Source organism: Protopterus annectens, chromosome 2.part1 (assembly GCF_019279795.1).
Source record: "Protopterus annectens isolate FY-2018-M chromosome 2.part1, PAN1.0, whole genome shotgun sequence".
Taxonomy (NCBI): domain Eukaryota; kingdom Metazoa; phylum Chordata; order Ceratodontiformes; family Protopteridae; genus Protopterus; species Protopterus annectens.
This window is the reverse complement of record NC_056729.1, coordinates 884532086-884552435: the sequence shown is the minus strand read 5'-3', so window position 1 is coordinate 884552435 and position 20350 is coordinate 884532086.

The following is a 20350-nucleotide window of genomic DNA, read 5'->3' as shown; positions in this document are numbered from 1 at the left end:
GACAGTTGGCTTCTTCCAGGGTCTCATTAAGTCTACAATGACATTTTGCTTGGCATTGTGAAGCCTTGTGAATTTCAGCATCCTCTTCATGTTGGTTTTGTAGAAGCTGAGCATAAGCTTCACAGTCTGCGCTAACATTTTGCTTGGTGTTGTGCAGCCTTGCAAAGTTTATTATCCTCTACAGTCTGGTTTTGCAGACAATGAGCATGAAATTCATGGTCAACTACTTTTTGATGGTTGGCTTCTTCCAGGGTCTCATTAAGTCTGTCCTGCCATTCTTATTGTCATTTTGCTGACTTCAGATACTCAGCTTCTTCCTCATTTAAGTTTTCCCACTTTCAGTGTTTATCCTGATGATTCTTTGCTTTTATTATCTCCTTTTCTTCTTGAGTTAGAGTTTGTTGTCACTGCTTTTGTCGCAGTCTTGTTAATTGCCTTTTTGTCTTGAGCTTTTTTGGGCATTGTGTACTACAGACTAAGCCTTTGTGTAGTAAACACTGACTGATGTCACCAGAGAAACTATCTTTGTCAAGAAACTGTGTACCTTAATAGAATATTATTAATTAATTACTATGTTTATTGAGAAATGTGACAGTGAGGAATGTGACAGAACCTGTGGTTTTTGCTGCTCTGTCACTAATTGCCTTTTTCTCTTGTGTTTTTGATCTATTATGGAGTACAGATTAAGTTCTTTCTTTGGGTATTAAACAGTTACTGAATTTGATAGAGAAAGTACCTTTCTGAAGAAACTATTGAGGAACATGACAGCGGGAAACTGAACAGTAAGTCAGAGTAATCTCTGCTACAAGGAATGTGAAAGAACCGTGTGTGTGTGTGTGTGTGTGTGTGTGTGTGTGTGTGTGTGTGTGTGTGTGCGTGCGTGCGTGTGTGCGTGTGCGTGCGTGTGTGTGTGTGTGTGTGTGTGTGTGTGTGTGTGTGTGTGTGTGTGTTTGTGTGTCAATGTGAAGAGATGATGTGAAGGGAATAACCTGTGGAACAAGTAGCTGAAACGGAAAAGTCAGCAGTCATGCAATTGTGATTCCAAGATCATTGACTTTTCTTTGTTTTATTTTTTTTGTATGTATGTATGTATGTATGTGTGTGTGTGTTTGTGTGTGCTTGTGTGTGTGTGTGTGTGTGTGTGTGTGTGTGTGTGTGTGTGTGTGTGTGTGTGTGTGTGTGTGTGTATGTGTATGTCTGTGTGTTAATGTAAAGGGATGATGTGAAGGGAATAACCTGTGGCATAAGTAGCTGGAATGGAAAACTCAGCAGTCATGTAATTTCAGTTCTGGGATCATTGTGGTTCCATCTTTTCTTTGTTTCTTTTATTTTTTTCTAAGAGTGTGTGTGTGTGTGTGTGTGTGTGTGTGTGTGTGTGTGTGTGTGTGTGTGTGTGTGTGTGTGCGCGTGTGTGTATGCGTATATGTGTGTGTGTGTTGTGAAGGGAATAATCTGTGTGACGAGTAAGCGTATTGTGGGTGTAGAGGCCATATTATGATACAATTCAGTAAGGAAGTTGATAGGGAATGGAGAGGCTAGATGGTGCTGCAAATGAATGGTTGTTGCTGATTTTCAAGTAATGTGACAGAAACACAGTGGGACAGAGAGACAGAGCCACAAAGGCAATTTCAATAAAAAGCATTCTAAAAAATAGCCTTGTGAAAGTTTAGTTGGTGTGATTCTCAAGGTTAATTTCAGATGATGAAGTTTTTATGAGTCAACATTATGCTCATAGCTGGTAATTGTTGCAATTGGTAATTGATACTAGTAACTTGGTATCCTCTCCTAGACAGTTAATATTTGCATCAATTCTCAGAACTGTTTGTGTCCCTATTAAGCAGCTTGATATCCAAGATGTGGTGTTTGTAGGGTGAAGCTGCTGATGTGTACTAGTAACGTCATACTGGTCAGGAATATTATCCAGTAGAACTGGAGCATTATTACAAATATTTACTGTGTTAAAGAGAAACTTGATCAACCTCGAATTATTAGAACGGAAAAGAATTTAAAATTATTTTGGAAAGAAAAAAGAATGACATTGCATTGTTATTTACTGGGTCATCTACTTTTAATTGTGATGGTTACAACCAATGCCCTTAAAAAGATGCTACCCTTAATGGTGATATACAGACACTGTTAAAATATAGAGGCATGTTTCCTAGAGTTAATTGCAATGCTAAGGCAGTTATGTACATCATAACTTGGATGATGTGTTTGCCATTTTATACTGAGAAAGGTGTTTCAAAGAAAAGATAATATGAACATATTTATTGCATCAAAAAAGGTGATGAATAAAATGCTTTGCAAGGATTTTAATGGGTTTACATGTTTTGTGACTGATAGGATTACACTTAGCCAGATAACAGGGCACTGGAAATTTCAGTTAGAAATCCTGGGACTTGGTCAGCAATTAAATTTGGATGTTTCCATTTTTCCAGAGTTAAATGGGACTACTATCATTAGTTGTGTTACAGATGTATGCACAAAGAATTTAGTGACTGTTGTCATTAGTTTATATTAATTGAATGTGTACTTTTGGCACATATTTATTCATATAAAATGTCTGTTTAACAAAGGTTTTTAATGGCATTTGCATGTAAGTTAATCTGTCATTTGACAGTTTTTGCTTTTATTTACTCACAAATATCATTGTTTAATTTCATTATGATGAAGTCTCTGAGTAGAGATGAAAACACTCAATATGTGCTCTATTTCAGACTTTGCCTGAACTTTTGCTTCACTTGGTGTGATAGCTCTATGTATTTTTCTTTCCTTTTGGAGTTCATTTGCCTGTGGAGTAGTCCTTGCTGATTTTGGCTTGGATTCAATTTCATTGTCACAAGGGATGTTGGATGAGCAGTAGTCTTCTGCTGTTACTGATATGGGTACTTGGTTTGATTTGTAATTACAACTTACTAACGACCACCTGAGTTGGATAAAAGTGACAAAAGTGATAATCTGAATTTCTCTATTGCTGGAGGTTCTGACAGTCTGGATACATTGAGTTTGACCTGTGTTTTCTCAGCATTATTGTTTCAACTTACACACTGACTTTAGATCAAGGTTTTTAACATAAGTACCATGCATAGTAAAGACTTACCGGCTTGTCATAAATATATACAGGAAGGTCCCAGCTTTAGAGCCTGTCAGGTTTGTTAACAAGTGGGAAATATTTTGATTAAAAGTTCATTTGATGGTTTGAGGTTTTGATGTAAAGGATTCGATGAATGGTGGTTTGATCATTTGTTTTTTCAATTAAGTGATACAGAACCCATTATTTAAGTTTTAATTTTGGTGAAGCCTGGAGGTTAGTAAGGATGAGAGTGCCATAAAGATTTGTGGGGAGGAGATAAGTAGTGGCAAGTATAGTTTTAGTTGCACCAATGAGAAAGATTTTGGCCCTGTAAAGCATCCCTATTTTTTATGAGTTTTTCTTATGCAATTTTATATATGCAGGTCAAATGTAAGATTATCATCCATTATCACCCCGATAATTTATTATGAGAAGTGACTTTAGTGGTTGTATTATCAAGAGAGAGGACTTTAAATTTTATTTTTCATGAGAGAAGGATTTGGGGGGAAAAGTAGAGTTTGGTCTTTTTTCGTTTGAGCATGCGTTGTGTGTTACAAAGCCTTGTCTCCATGGCTGTTAAAGCTTCCTGAGTAGTTTTTTGGAAGTGTACCATGTTGTCAGATGTGCAAATGAGAGTGGAATCATGTGTGTATTGTATTATGGTGGCCTGTTGTGTAGATGTATAGAGGGTGTTGGTACAAATGTTAAAGAGGAGGGAACCAAGAATAGAACCTTGTGGTACACCAGTGGTGACTGGGAGGTAAAGAGACAGAGCACAGAGTGACATTTACTGGCTGATAATTATTGGCTAGATAGTGTCTGAACCAGAGAAGGGCATCCTTAGAGAGACCTGGTGAGGACATTTAAAGTAGAAGTTTGCTGCGACAATCTATGTTGAAGGCTTTAGATACGTCTAGTACTATGGGAAGGATGGATGCCATGTTGTGTAGGGTATAGAAGTTCTTCCTGCAGGAGATAATCTAGCAATTGTTTTTGAATACATTTTTGCAAGTATTTTGGAGAGGGAAGATAAGATTGCTATAAGTCTGAAGTTATTAATATTTGTTAAATTTCCTTGTTTGTGCAGAGCAATAATGTGTGACATTTTCCAGAGAAAGGGAACATGGAATTCCTGAATGACCTGTTTATAAAGACGGAAACAGGATAGGCAACGTTATCTGGTGCTAATTTTAGGTACTCACTGGGAAGGTCATCAGGTCAAGAAAAGCATGGTTTAAATTTGTTTAAGAGTAGTTTTATATTGGATGTGGACACAGGTTTGAAGGTGAAAGTGGATATGGTGATATATGGCTGGTGGGCAAGGTTGGGATTAGATGTTGAGGAATCTTTGGTTAGAGATGCTATACTATCTGTAAAATAATAGTTGAACTGTATTGCAGATTCAAGTGGTGAGTTATCAGGGGAGGGGCTGGGGTTGAATTTTTGACCCGAATGTAAGATTTCTTTAATGGATGTCCACAATTTTTTAGGGTTGATTTTACTATTATTCTGAAAGCTATTACCGTATAGTTTTTGTCTTCATTTGTTTTGCTTTTTAGTATGATTGCTTTCAGACGTTTTCAAGATGTTGAGGTGTTTTATATTTTTGCTGTTCCTTCCATGCTTTTTCTCTACCCTGCATTACTACTGTACTCCTTTTGGATAGCCAACGTGCATTATTTATTTTTAGTCTTTTCCTTCTAGGAGGTATAAGGCTATTTAGGATATTTAGAAACATTTTATTGAATTCATTTACAGAACTGTCTAAGGGAAGCATTTTTAGGAAGTTCCAGTGATTAGATGATAAGTGTAGTAATGAACATTTCTGAGTTAAACTTGGAAAGGTCGCATGTTGTTTTGTAAATATGTTGATTAACTGGTTGTGTGAGATGTCTGGTCATATAGACTGGGAGATGATCACTGACAGTGTGCGACATTGTACCTGTGGTGATGTATTTGCTAGGGTCTGATACTAGGATTCAGTCTAATAGGGAATTTGATGTCTTGCTATAATATGTGGGGCTACTAATTAGTTGTGTGAAACCATATAAGTTCATGCTAGACATAGGGGAGTTAGAGTTTATGTCCAATCAGCTGGCATTCACATCACCTAGTATTACTTTTTCTTGTGGAAATGTTATGGATATCCAGGGTAGATGTCTTCCAGTATAGCTGTATTGTCACCAGGAGGAATATAAAGGACAGTAGTACATATTCATCTATAACTGTTTATTTTGTGGAAACAATAAGAAGCTCTGCTGAACTGTATTTGGTATCGGCTTGAGGTAAGGGGAAATGTGGAAGGTAATGGGAAATATTAAAGCAATACCACCACCTTTACTCTTTATACAGTTATTACAGATGATATTATAGTCAGGAGGTATAACGTTAGTCATTTATGATGGGTTTTAGCCAAGTTTCAGTTACAGCGAGAACATCAGACTTATGTTGGATAATCCAGGCATATACTTCAATAGTTTTATTTCTTATGCTTCTAACATTTATTGCAGCAAAAAATAGATCACCAGGGACACAGTAAAGAAGGAAACAAGTTTCAGGGCAGTTGCATGTTGCAGATGTATGCCAAAAGAATTCAATTTTTTTTTAATATTAATTTAGTTAATGCATTTATTGTCTGCTCATACATTTGATGTTTGTTTTAACAAAGTTATTTAATGATGCTTTTATGTTTAAGTTAATTGGTCATATAATTGCTGTGTGTTTATTTAAACATTAATACCATGGTTTAACTTCTTTCTGATGAAGTCTCCACGAGTAGATGTGAAAGTGTTCAATAAATGTTATGTGTTCTGTTTACAACTGATGGTTTTCCTGGGCTCTTGTTTTACTTAGTGTGATTGCCTTTTAGTATTACTCTCTCCTTTTGGGGTTAATTTATTTGTGCAATAGTTCAATGTTTGGCAGTGCCATGTATAGATACAAGCACGTCAGACTGAAACTGTCAGTATAAAAACTTCCTCTGAAATTTCCCCAGTACTTAAATGCATATAGAGGAATTAGTTTATACAAAGAAAAGTCCTAGTGCACAAGTTTATTCTTAGATAGTGTTTTGTAATCTATACTCTTACAGCCTCCTATCTCGCCAGCTGTAAACCCCTCTTGTGCTATCCACTTGTAAAATATATACATAGGATTGCAACCAGAAGCATAACTGGTCAGTCAACTCCCTGGGCTACTGCCACTAACCAGTGGCCCACCCCTTCACTGCTTCAGATAAAGAGCAAAAAAAAAAAAAAGACACTTCACTATAATAAGCCAGTTGCTACACTGAAGTGATTGGCTTATTACAGATACATCTACATTGCCCCCCCCCCCAGCACTCCAGTTGAAAAGGAAACAAAACAAGAATACAGACATTCCTTCCACTGGCAGACCAAACAGGTGGCCAGATGGACAACACACCCCCACCCCCAGCTATTTATTTCCCCTACCTGAACAGAGTGCTACAGTGCAAATGTATCATGCCAGCAGAACTTTGCACCTGGGGTAGTTGCCTCTCTTGCCACACTGTAGCTACAGTACTGTCTGTTACTATGAGTATGCATTATCGTAATATCTCTGCAGCCATCTTGGTAGATTTGGGCATGCTGAGATAATGCAGCAAATGTAGCAAATGTCTCATGTATGTTGACAACAACCTAATTCTAAAGCAAATCAATACAGTATGTGAAAGATGCACTTACACAATGTCACTGGAGGTAAGGCTCTCACTTACTAACACTAAAATTACCACACAAGTTATCAGTAGCATACACACTACATCTACAACACATAGTATGGATGCGACACATATACCCACATATGCTGAAGCTCTAAAATATAATCTCCCCAAACCTCAAATGCCTCTCCTATGTTGCAATTACAGTAGGTATCCTCATCAACCTCATAAACAATCTATGGAAACAACACTAAGCGTGACACAGACAGCCACAATACAAGGTGTCTCATCCTCTATGCCTGCAAGGCATAATACCACATGACCCAATATTTTGATCATAGGAGACTCTGCTGTAAACCACACAGATGTCCCACTCTCCAGGCTAAGCAAGGAGAGAATCAAACTTAGTTGCCTCTCAGGTTCCAAGATTCACCAGATCATGCAAGCACTCATATCATTTAACCTCAGATACCAGTATGACTAATTCATACCCAAGGATTCAATAACGTCTATGTAGGCTCCATGTACACAGCCATGGTTCCATTTGGCAGCATGCCATACATATTAATTATGGCACGCTCCTAAGAGAGGTCACAGCAACATGAATATTGAATCCGTGTAAGATTTACAGTGCAGCCACACACCCTTCAGCCCGTCCACCATAGCTGAAAGTTGTACAACACATTTTATGTCACTAAATTGCAATTTATTTTTTTTTCATATTTATGTGCTTGTTGTGTTGTGTGGCGCATTGCTTAGCCATGCTTATCTCTGTGTAAGATATACATCAGACATCTGCTAGGCATCTAAAAATAGAAACTGTAAGCATTCAATTTCTTTGTTTAATGTTTTTTATGTGCTTGTTTGCATGATGTGGCACATTGCTTAGCTAGGCATAGCACAGCGTACTTAAGCAGTAGACATCTGCTAGACATCTAAAAATAGAAACCGCATACATTCAATATTAATATTTTTTATGTGCTTGTTTACACAACATGGCATGTTGCTTATCTAGGCGTAGCAAGGTGTTCTTAAGCTGTAGATATCCACTAGACAGCTAAAATAGAAACCAGATTTTTGTAATGTGCAAACCCACTCAGGGAAGCTGCGCTACTCTTACAGGCACCTTCCCAGTATATCTGAAGATATATGAGTTCCCTTCACTATCCCAATGTCAAGATAGGTTGAGCCATGACCTACAGTGTGGTAGGTCCCAGGTTCGATTTCTGGGTAGTAACACTTTTCACATATAGTGCTCTGAAACTGTATCAGGTGACTGAAACATCAGTTGATATTACATTAAATAATTATTACATTTAGAAATGATTAGAAAAGCTGCATGTTTCTAAGCTCCGTTTAAACATGGATTTGTGAGTTTGCTTGATGCTAAGTGATGCGGTGCTTTTTTGAAAGTTACAGCATGGCATGCATGGGCAGGAATGCAGCCTATATAAAGGCCATTAAGGGGGGATTTCACATCATTCCATGGAGCCTGACCTTGACTGTGGGTATGACTGCTGGAGTTGGAGAGGGATCATGTTTTAGGGCACAAAAGTGTGGGGGGGGGGGGGGTGCAGGAGTCCAAGGTGTTTATTGGTACTCCTGGTAGAGAGATATGTACCCTGGCTACTGCAGGGGGGAGTATGAGGGCTCAGAGTGCAAATCTGAGGTCTGGGATAATTTGGCCAGGGATCTAACTAGTGTTACTGGTATCCCCTGTACTGTACACCTGGGTCCAAGATGCTAGGGATGGGTGCACCCCACAGATATGTAAGTATGTTTTCCAGTAATTTATAAATATACAAACTGAATGTCTGCAAAACTCTTATGCATAACAGTTTGCTTTTCTTACCACAGCTGCAGAAGAGAGGGCTGACAATGAACAGTCCCTTGCAGGGCATTTGGCCAGGATGAGGCAAGCATGTGGTAAGTAAGAAAATCATCAAAGTAATAACTTAATGCATAACTTAATAATGCAGTAACGTAAATACAGACTTTGCAATCCTAGCAGTCAAGTATGAAATACTTGGGACATCCTATATCTTTATTAATGTGTCAGTGCACATGTGAAGCAAGTAAGCATGCAGTACTGTGAAGCATAGCTTTTAACCATCAGTTAATGTTGTGGTCTACCCAAATTAAGAATCATTGTTCTGGTCTTTTCACTGTCTGAAATATGCTGTTGGTTACACTCAATAAATGAACAAGGTATGTGGGTAAGTTAACAGAAGTCCTAGACAGCTATCCATGTGTCTAAATGCCAGAGTTGAAGCAACATAAATCAATAAAATTTAAAAGGAGATGGTGCTTTGATAAGTAATGTTTTCAAATAAAGTGTTAATTATTCCTGTATTCACTGCATATGTGTTCTAATCCAACACCAGTCAAGTGTTACATGTGAACTATATAGCATATATCATGGACAGAAGTAGGTCAAAAATTTAAAAAGATAGCTGGGTGCACAAGACCCAAGATAAGAAAGTGCCCAATCCTGGCAAGTGCACTGGTGCCAGGACTCGAAAAAAATGACAGTGGAGAATCCTCAAAGTACGGAAACATTGCTACAATGGGGCCAGGCCAGGCCCTTGGGGAAGATGGCCTCCCTGTTATAGAAGGAAGTAGCAGTCCACAAAAGTAACAAAAACTGATAGACCAAAGAAGACCCATAAAGACGATAAAGTGGACTATTGAGGATAAGAAAGAAATTATGTATTGTTACTATTATGCAAAATGCCCAGAATTTCCAGACACAAGATATACAAAATGATTAAGAAAGAAATTAGAAGAAAGAAAAATACTTTTGCAAGAAAAACTGACAGAAGCTTCAAATGAAAATTTGCATTCACTGATACAACAGATTTGTGAAAAACAGTATATAGATTAAGAAACTTTGATCTGTTAGGAAAAAGAAGCATCTGAGGAAGTGTGAAAATATAAACAGCAAAACCTAGAGATATTTGAAAAATATAAAAAAGAAATATGGACATGGAAAAGAAAGAGAGATTTGACATGGTACAATATTTATTCAAAGGAGAAAGCCAAATTAATCATTATAAAGAAGGCAGCCCCAAAGATATTCAAAAAGTAATACAGGCAAAGGCATCCAGATATAGAAACATTTTCAATAAAAAAATAATATCACAAAGCTGGAATGTAGAAAAGAAGATTAGTAAAGTAGAAGTTAGAAGAATAGAAGCTAAAGTTATAGAGTGCCTGTGAAGTGAAGGACTTGGTGTAGAAGTCTAATACAGGTTATATCACAGCATGATGGAGTGAGTCCCCAAAGTAAGGAGAAACAGGAAGATCAGGAAACATCTGTAGAAGAAATATGGACATGGGAAAAAAAAGAAATTTAATATGGTGTAATATTTATGCAAAAGAGAAAGCAAAACTAACCAATACAAAAAGAGCAGCACCAAAGATATTTGAAGAGAAATACTGGCAAAGGAATTCAGACATGGAAAAATTTACAATACAAAAAATATGAAGACAAAGAGGAAAAGTAGAAAAGGTTAGTAATGGAGAAGTTAAAGAAATAGAAACTGAGGTTATGGAGTACCTGCAAAGTGAAGGATTCAGTGTAGAAAAACTAATTCAGAAAGCACCACAACAGGATAGAGCAATGGATATCCAAATTAAGGGGAAACTGGTAGAACAGGATGCAATTGGTCAGGTACCACATCAAGATATTTTGGAGTCTTCCACAGGAAACCAGCACAAACATTCAGGAAACTGTGGAAACTCTGATGCAGTCAATGTTGAGGAGCTATAGGCCAGTGAGTTCCCATATGACAGAGCAACAGATGGCACAGGATGAAATTGATGAGAAGATACCACAGGAAGATGCTATAGAACTTTCTATAGAATGCCCACAGGAAATGGAAGACAAGGTATGTGACCTCAATTTGGAAGAAAATGAGCCAAGAGAAAAGTTGCTTGATTTAATAGACATGGATAGATATATTAAGATCAGTAAGAGAAATAGACTGCAGAAGGTGAATAAAACCCAAAATGTCAGAAGTCTGATAAAACAAATGAATGCAGTAATTAGGACTGTCCATAGGGATCCATGTGATATAGCAGAAATAAACAGGATATATTACTGTGCAGCTAAATTAATAACTGATAAAGTTCTACCACAAGAACACAGGGTAGTGAGGGAAAGGAAGGGGAGAAATCGAATACCATCATGAAAGTATGGAATAGAGAAAACTATAAAGCAATTAAGACAAGAACTGTCACTCTTGGAAGACTGTAGAAGAGGGAATAGATCAACAAATTAAGAAAGCTAGATGTGATTAAAGCAATGCACAGTATTAGAACAGCCCAGGATCTATTACACACTATCGCAAACAACAAACTAAAAGTTTCAGCACAGCCAGGAAAAATTTAGAAAATACACATGTAAATATAAAGGAGAATTGCAAAATAAGCAATTTATTGATGACCCAAAACACATTTATAGAGAATTGAGAAATAAAGTGAAGAATTGAAAGACTGCCAAAAAACGAGGAAGTAGATACATTTTGGAGAAGTATCTATGAAGATCCTGTGGAACAAAACAAAGATGCTAAATGGATAGAAGAAGTAAAAGAAAGACTAAAAAGTTTAAAGGTTCAGGATATGAAATGGGATGAAGTAACAGCCAGAGAGATTGAAACAAAGTTAAGAAAAGCCTCTGACTGGAAAACCCCAGACCCAGATGCAATACTTAACTCTTGGTTAAAAGTATTAACATCTTTGCACAAGGATTTATTGCAGTTGGGAGGGTGGCCTAATGGTTCAGATGTTGGCCTTACAAACACAAGGTTTATGGTTTGAGTCTCACAAGGGATAATTGGCTGGGCTTAAATTAGCTCAAAAGGGTAGTTAGCCTAGTACTAATCTATGAACCTATTTAGCCATGAGTAAAACCTATTCATATACCAACCTGACTAACAACAGGCAAAACAATGCTCCTACTTATGAGTGAACCTGCAAGCGACCCTAAAAATTATAGACCAAAAACCTGCCTTCTGATGATGTATAAACTATACACAGCAATTGGATGCTGGTTTTATAGTCAGTTAGAAGAAAACACAATTATGGCAGTATAACAAAAGGGCAATAAAAGAAAGTCATATTGAACAAAGGATCATTTATTGTTAAATAAAGTCAAACTGGAGAACTGTAAAAAGGGGAAGAATTTAAGTATGGCATGAATTGACTATAAAAAAGCATTTGATAGTATCCCACATTCATTGATAAAAGAGTGCTTAAAAATGTATAAGATACACCCTACACTGACTGAATACATTACAGTGACCACAAAACTGTGGGAGACCACTTTGCAATTAAGCCATGATAAAGGACAGATTATTATCCCAGGGATAAAAATTCAAAGGGGGATATTCCAGGGTGACTCTCTGTCGCCATTACTATTCTGTCTTGCCATTAACCCATTAAGTTGTTTACGTAACAGCTTAGGCCATGGCTACAATTTGGCTCCTAAAAAACAACAAAATGTAAAGACTTCTCATCTTCTCTTTGCCAATGATTTAAAACTGTATATCTCATCAGATGAGGAACTGAAATCACAACTGCAGGTTGTCAAAACTTTTTCAGATGATATAAGAATGTCATTTGGTCTTTATAAGTGTGCAAAAGCAACCTTTAAAGCAGGAAAGCTGCAGCAACAGGAAAACATCAGTTTGGGACAGCAGCGTGACATAAAAGAACTCGAGCAAGAGGGAGTGTATAAATATTTGGGAATCGATGAAGGATCATCAATAAATCAAATGTGAATAAAACTTAGTAAGGAATACTTCAGAAGACTTAAATTAATTCTGAAAACAGTGTTGACATCTAGGAACAAAATCCAAGCTATAAACGAATTTGCTCTTCCTTTCCTAACTTACAGTTTTGGAGTGATTGACTGGCCCCAAAACATATTGGATAGATTAGATAGAAAAACAAGAAGGATGCTTAATGCTCACCAAATGATTTATGAAAATCAGTGTAAACCAAGATTATATATTCCCTGTTCTGAAGGAGGGTTGGGCCTCCTTGAAATTGATTACATGTATAGATCTGCATGATATGCTGATCTATATTGATATGTATAGATATATGTGGACTCCACATATATCTGCTGACCTCACAAGACCCAAATGTAGTGAAAAGTTTGAAACATGAGGAGAATAAATCTAAGATGACTTCTCTGTTTAAATTAGCAGAAGCATAGCAGCTTCAAGCAGGAATGGAAATCAAACCAGAAGTAGATAAAAATCAGGCAGCAACTGAATGTGTCAAAAAACAAAACAAAGAATATAAGGTGAAGGACCATATGTGAAGGCAAAAAATGTGAAAAAAGTATAAATATAGTTGCAAGTATATAAAACTTCTTGATGAACCTCATGTTGATCAGGAATGAATGCAGGAATGGTTAAGGAGAGACAAATTCAAACCAAGAAAAGAAAGGTTAATATTGGTAACCCAGGATAGTGGGCTGTGCACACATTGGTTACAAAGTCCATTGAACATGTGGAAGAAACAGATAAATGTAGGTTTTGTAAAACCAAATTGGAAACAGTCACACACCTCGTTGCTGGTTGCGACATACTAATGGCAGAAGGACTGTATATTGAAAGGCATAATAATGTGGCAAGACTGTTGCAATGGGGATTATGCAAACATTATGGTACTGAAGTGCTTGACAAACACTGAAAACATGAGCTACAAAGCATCATAGAAAATGAAGAAGTCGACATCACATGGGATCATACATTACCAACAGTTCAAAAGACAGATGCTAGAAAACCAGATATACCAGTCCAAGAAAAGAAGACAAGAGTAGCATTGATCATTGAAATCACCACACCCAGTGACTACAGTGTCTTGTGTAGTGAGAGACACAAAGTCATAAAATATCAGGATCTGCAGGCAGAAACGAGAGCAATGTGGAAGAAAGATACCCAGACAGTTCCAACAGTAGTAGGAACAACAGGTCTTATAAAAAAGAATTTAGAATCATATTTAAATATGCTACAAAACCATGTAACCATGTACGAATTGCAGAAGGAGTCATTACTGGGCACATTGTGGGAGCACTTTTGGCTGACATCAAAGTTTGAAACAATACTAATTTAATGAACTTTATTCGTACTTTGACATAGGAATGGGGTCCATTCCCATCATAGTATTAGAAACCAAAAAGATTTGGTGAAAAAAGTGAACTAAGAAATAATGCACCAACAAATGTCAGAAATAAATGTAGTGGTATACCCAGATAAAGGGTCAAGCTTGTGTTCTTTTTGTCTATTTCATATTTATTTGTACTTTGGTAACTAAAAGGAAAAAAACATGCTGACATAAACAGCACAGTAGTGCAGGGGCAGCATTTTTGCCTCACAGCAAGAGGCTCTCCAGTTCGATTCCTGGCTGCGGTGCCTTCTATGTGGAGTCTGCATGTCCTCCCTGCATTCGTGTGGGTTTTCCTGGGTGCTCAGGTTTCTTCCCGCAGTACAAAGGCATGCATCTAAAACATTCCTCCTCGGCAGCAGTTAAAAATTGGCTTTGTTCCAAGTCGGACTTTTCCCAATAAACAAATGTTAAATTAAAAAAAAATAAAGACATTGACCAAGATTGCATGTGTAATACATAACCAATGTGTGACTAAGTAAAGCATTAAACATCATTTACTAGACTGTATACTTTAATAATTCTTAACTCTATGTTTATTATAAATAAATTGTATGCTCCCATATTGCACACATATATAACATATGGTGTGTGTGTGTGTGTGTGTGTGTGTGTGTGTGTGTGTGTGTGTGTGTGTGTGTGTGTGTGTGTGTGTGTGTGTGTGTGTGTGTGTGTGTGTGTGTGTGTGTGTGTGTGTGTGTGTGTGTGTATGTCTGTGTGTGTGTGTATGTGTCTGTGTATATGTGTATAAGGCATATGTGTACAAAAACGTGTGTGTGTGTATGTGCAATGAAAAACTAGATTATATGCCTTTGTGTGTATTTATGCCCTTTCAAGAAAAACAAATCAAAATGGAAACTTTTTACAATTGTATGTGTCTACGCAAACACACAGACATGTGTGTGTGTTTGTGTGTGTGTGTGTGTGTGTGTGTGTGTGTGTGTGTGTGTGTGTGTGTGTGTGTGTGTGTGTGTGCGCGCGTGCAAATGTGCATATAAACAGAGTAAAGTACTTCTGATTTCCTTTTCTTAATGTTTTTAATTCAAAGTCACAAAGTAAATGCATGTTAAAGTAAAGTCAGCTGTATATTATTCTTGCCATTAATTTTCACATGTTCTTTGTGGACTACAAAATGCTCATGCACTCTAACAATGTAAGGAATGACTCAAAGTCAGTGGGAATCTCTTACTATGGATCTGCATGAACCAGTTATGTATCCCCCTCTGGAAGGATGTCAGAAAAAAGCATAAAAGACTTTTTTATGAACAGTATCAGTGCACTTAATTAGACTTCTGCAGTGGTGCAGTGGTAGCATTGTTGCCTCACAGCAAGAGGTTCTCCCTTTCGATTCTTGGCTGGAGTGCGGGGAGTGCCTTCTGTGTGGAGTCTGCATGTCCTCCCTGCTGTAAGGTGGGCATTCAAAAGACATGCGTAAATGGGTGTGCCTTCTTTGAAGGTTGAACGTCAAGCTGGCACCTCAGCGTTTGTGAAAATCTACTGCCAATCATTAGCCGACCGGAGTTCTGCTGTGGTGACCCCTAACCGGGAAAAGCCAAAAGACAAAAACAACAACATTAGTGCACTTAATTGATAGGATTGCCACCTGCCTTTCTGTTTTTCTGGCTTGTGTGTGTGTGTGGGGGGGGGGGGGCTTGAAAATGGTAAATGCATTGATACTTTACAAGAAAAAATATTTTCTGACTCTTCTCTAAATGTCACAGAAATCTTTAAAGCTACATCTAAGTTATCTTAACATAAATAACCAACATTTAAAGCTTAGTACTTCAATACAGTGTTGCTGCTTATGTAAATTTGTCAGAAGAGGTAACAATTGTCGTTTAACCCCTGACTGATCTAATCTCTTTGTTTTGCTATGAAAGGCGAGTGTTAAGTTCTCCTCTCTGCAATAAAATAGTGGAAAACAGTTCCACAGGTTCCTGTTTTTGTATCAGCTACTGTGTTTCTGACATTAGAAGAATCTAAGATTGACAGCAGTACCTGACAGAGTAAACTTCGGATTTAACTGTGTCTATGTGTCATGCAGGTGGAGACGAATTCATCTGCAAAGTATATGAGAAGTTAAGTTTAAAAAAAGTATGTTGGCTTTCTCATCCTTTGACTCCAGTACAAGGAAATAAAAGTTTTAAAAAGTACAAGCATTTTTCTGATACCTACACAGTGTTGGAACCATATTATAGGGAGAAAAGAAACGTAAAGACTGGGTAAAAATTTAGGAGAGGATGGAGTTTTCCTTTAACAAAAGTCCTAGACAGCCATACATGTGTGTAAATGCTAGATGTGAAATGATATTAAGCAGTGAAGTGTAAAAGGAGATGGTGATTAGATTAAGTAATGTTTTCAAATAAAGTGTCCATTATTCCTGTATTCACTACGTGTGTTCTAATCCAAACCAGTCAACTGTTACATGTGAATTAAGAAATTATGCACCAACCAATGTCAGAAATATATGAAATGCAATACCCAGATTAAGAATCAAGCTTGTGTTCTAATCATTTTTTCTGAAATACTCTGTAGATAGCACTCAGTAAATGAACAGGGTATATGGGTAAGTAATAAGTCCTAGACAGCCATGCATGTATGTAAATTCCAGATATGAAGTGACATTAAGCAATAAAGTGTAAAAGGAGATGGTGCTTTGATCATTACTTTTTTCAAATAAAGTGCTCAGTATTCCTGGGTCACTGCTTGTGGGTTCTATTCCGACACCAGACTCAGTTATGCATGTGTATGAATGTACGATTTCACGCAACATATCTCAATAAATTTTTTTAAAGGACATGGTGCTTTGATAATTCATTATTTCCAAATAAAGTACACATTATTCCTGTAGTCACTGCTTGTGGGTTCCAATCCCATGGCAGCCACCTGAGAAATGACCAGCTGTCTAGTGTAATCAGTGTACATAAACATACCTCTCAAGTGTCACAATTTTTTCAGAATGTAATGACTGCTGCCCCATATGTCTGGTCCTTGATTAGCAGATACATGACATTACGTGGAATGTGATTTAATGGCAAACCTGTTATCAGAACACCTACTACTAATGTATGAGCACACTATATAAAACTGTTCCTCATTGATGTGCCTTTGTACCACCATTTTGTATAGCTAACAAGTTAAGAGGTACAGTATGTACTTGTAACATCATCTGTACAATATAAGTAGCCAGTGTTCTCACAAGTGAAATCTAACATATCTAGAAATATGTAATAGTAGTCTGCATTGTTATACTATCTGTGAAGTTACTAATTTTTTTTTCCTCTCTCACCACACCCCTTCCCTTATTTGATTTAATAATTGTATTTATTAGTAGAATTTGATATTAATATATAATTTGTAATTCCCTCTTATGTAGGCCTTATGTATAATTTAAGATTGTGTTGCTATTAAAAAAAACTTTAATTTACGTTATGTATTGTTATGTTCCTCATTATAGTCTTTTCAATTTCTTCCATTACTCATTATTTTTTCTCTTATGCTATTAATTACATTTGTTGAGTTATGTTTATTTTTCCTTATGTTTATATTCAATTTACCACAGTCGACAAGGTGGGCTGGTTCCACGTGGGCTACCTAGCTTGTCTGACTGGCCGCAGCATCGGGGCCTATCACATCTGTGCCACAGCCTGGTGGTACCACATCTGCTGTTGCACTACCTGCTCCATCAGGTAGTTCTATCCTACAGGCTAAGGGCAGTCCCCCCTCTGAGAGTGGAAGTGGAGGGGTGCTTTTGTCACCTACAATGAACTGCCAGACATGGTGAATGGGCTGCAGTGCCGAGCTGTCAGTACACACGTAAGCTGGATAGAGAGCATGCTGTCCATTCTGGCAGGGCATTCTCGCCCCAGGTGCCAGCATTGGCCACTGTATCCACAGGATCAGTGAAGGTGCAGTGCTGATAGTCCCATGGGTGAGGACTTGAATCATACTGCTACAGTTTCTGATGGTCCATGGGAATGGGATTCCACAATATGCTTCCCAACCAAGGTGTTCACCTCTCTCTTGTGTCACACCAACCCTGTCTGCTCTCTTGTCTGTCTTGTCTGTCTGCACAAGCTTCTTCACCTTCCCAACTTACCTCCCTCTCAAATACCTATGTCCCAACATTCCACTCTCAGCATAATAAAAAAATGGACACCTGCTCCCCCCCAAAAAAATCATCCCCATACATAGCTCTCCATTTCACAGACTTGTCCACTAGCCACACTGAATTTGGTCCAATTGACCTCCTACACCCCTACACAACACCCTGTGCAAGTGATGATACCTGTGCCACATCCCTCTCATCTCTCTCATGGTTGCAGAGAAATGAAGCTACATGTCTGATGCACAGGGTGGCTATCTCCATCAGTATGAATTTGTTTCATCCAAAGTTGCTTTTGACATGCTGCTTTTACTGTTCATTTTCAGAATTTGTATGTTGTATGTTGCAATTTATAATGACTATACCATGATAGTGTGTGTACATTATGATGAGTGCTATAGTAATGGCTGTGTAGTCACACAATGACAAGTGTCACATGAAAATATTTATGTCTCACTTTCAGGATTGTGTAGGACACACCTATGGGTACACATCTACAATCAACCCATCAACATCAGAGAGCAGAATTAAATGTCAGCACACAAGACAAATGTCGTCACAAAGGTAACACAGCATAGGTTCCAGGGTTCATAGGTTCACATGTCTTTAATAGGCTAATGAACACAAGGGCTCCTTTAAACCTAGCCATGCATCACCTAAACAATGTCACTGTATGATACCATTGATAAGTGTAAGCAGGGCTTTGGGAGCTGAAACATCTACAAACTGAGGGGTGGGGGTTGATCCATCCACAGATTTCCTGTGTCCATTGTAGATGTTGGTCAACAAGCAGGTATGATTGCCCTATTCCCCATCCAATTGTGTAATTTGCACTTGATTTGTGTTAGGGCAGAAATGTGCTTCATATGGATGTGGAGCGTGTAGCATATAGGGTATAGTCTCTGGTTACATACCTGTGTCTCTAGCATATCCTATATATACCACTGTCAAGGTGTAGGTCTGTCGAACAGGTAATTCTGGTGCTACTTGTTTCAAGGATATGCAAGAGGTCCACATTTGGGTCTGACACCACCCTGTATGACAGGCATACACCACCCCTCCAAAGCATGTAGGAGACAGACTACATGGATAAGGGTTTTACATGGTCTACATTGAACATGTTATGTACACCATGTAGTGCTTTACTGCGGACCCTCTGTGGATGTTAAAGATGATGGATATCCCTGGCTAGTTACATACCAAAGGTGGCATGCACCAATGATAGGGCTGTTGAATGCTAATTACAGTGGAACAATGCTTTCCTTGGATTTACATGTCATACCTTTGTTTATAGGTTGCACAACATAGAATAATTTTGACAATATTACAGGCATGTGACAGGAAAAGGGTAGATTACTATCTGTGTACATAAGTCACTGACTACTTGGTCAACTGCTCAAGGTGTGCTGGCAATATGATTGTTACTAGGGGTGGATGACTTCCCAAAGGATAGTATTGTGCATTTCTTAGTATTTAGTGTTAGCCTATGGCTCTGACCACAACTGTATATCTGTGACAGCCCCACCTGGAGAACATCTGTGTCAGTGTGGCATTATCTCTGACTGTTGCAGAGATGTTGGCAGCATCCCCAGACCTCTAATCTTACTCCACACAAACACAATATGTGAGAGATGCATCTACATTAAAAACCTTGAATCCATGCTCTCTCACACACCTGTCAGTACATATTACAATGACCAGGGTGCCAACATGACCACCTCACCTCCTAGTCACCTCCTACTCCACCCAAACCCACATAACACATACCTACATATGTGGAGGCCAGTACTAGAAACATACCTAATCACCAGATACCTCACAAACAGAAAACAGTACACAGAAAAGCTAATGCACCACTGTCTCACTGGTCAAACCCTTACCGCAAAACACAAATTCAAAAATATTAGTCACAGGTAATTACATCATGAGGCACTTTGAAGTCCCTGTCTCCAGGCTAGATAAGGTAAAGGTCATAGTCAGCTGTCTGTGAGGTGCCATGACATGGCATCACACATACAGTCTAATCTGTCAACAACAGGTACTGTTATGACTACATAATAGTTCATGTTGTTGTGTAAGACTTGAGACATACCTCTCTGGACTGTGTAACAACAGTCATGACTGAGCACTGTGTCTCAGGCAGGTATGCCCTTGGCCATCAGCTGCATTTTACCTTCAACAAGGATGATACCTGAATACAAACAGAAGATGATTGACTTCAATAATAGGCTTAGCATCTGGTGTCAGTCAAAGGGGATCCACTGTCTGTCAGCCTGGGATGACATGCTCATCAGACCTCAATGCTTTACCAGAG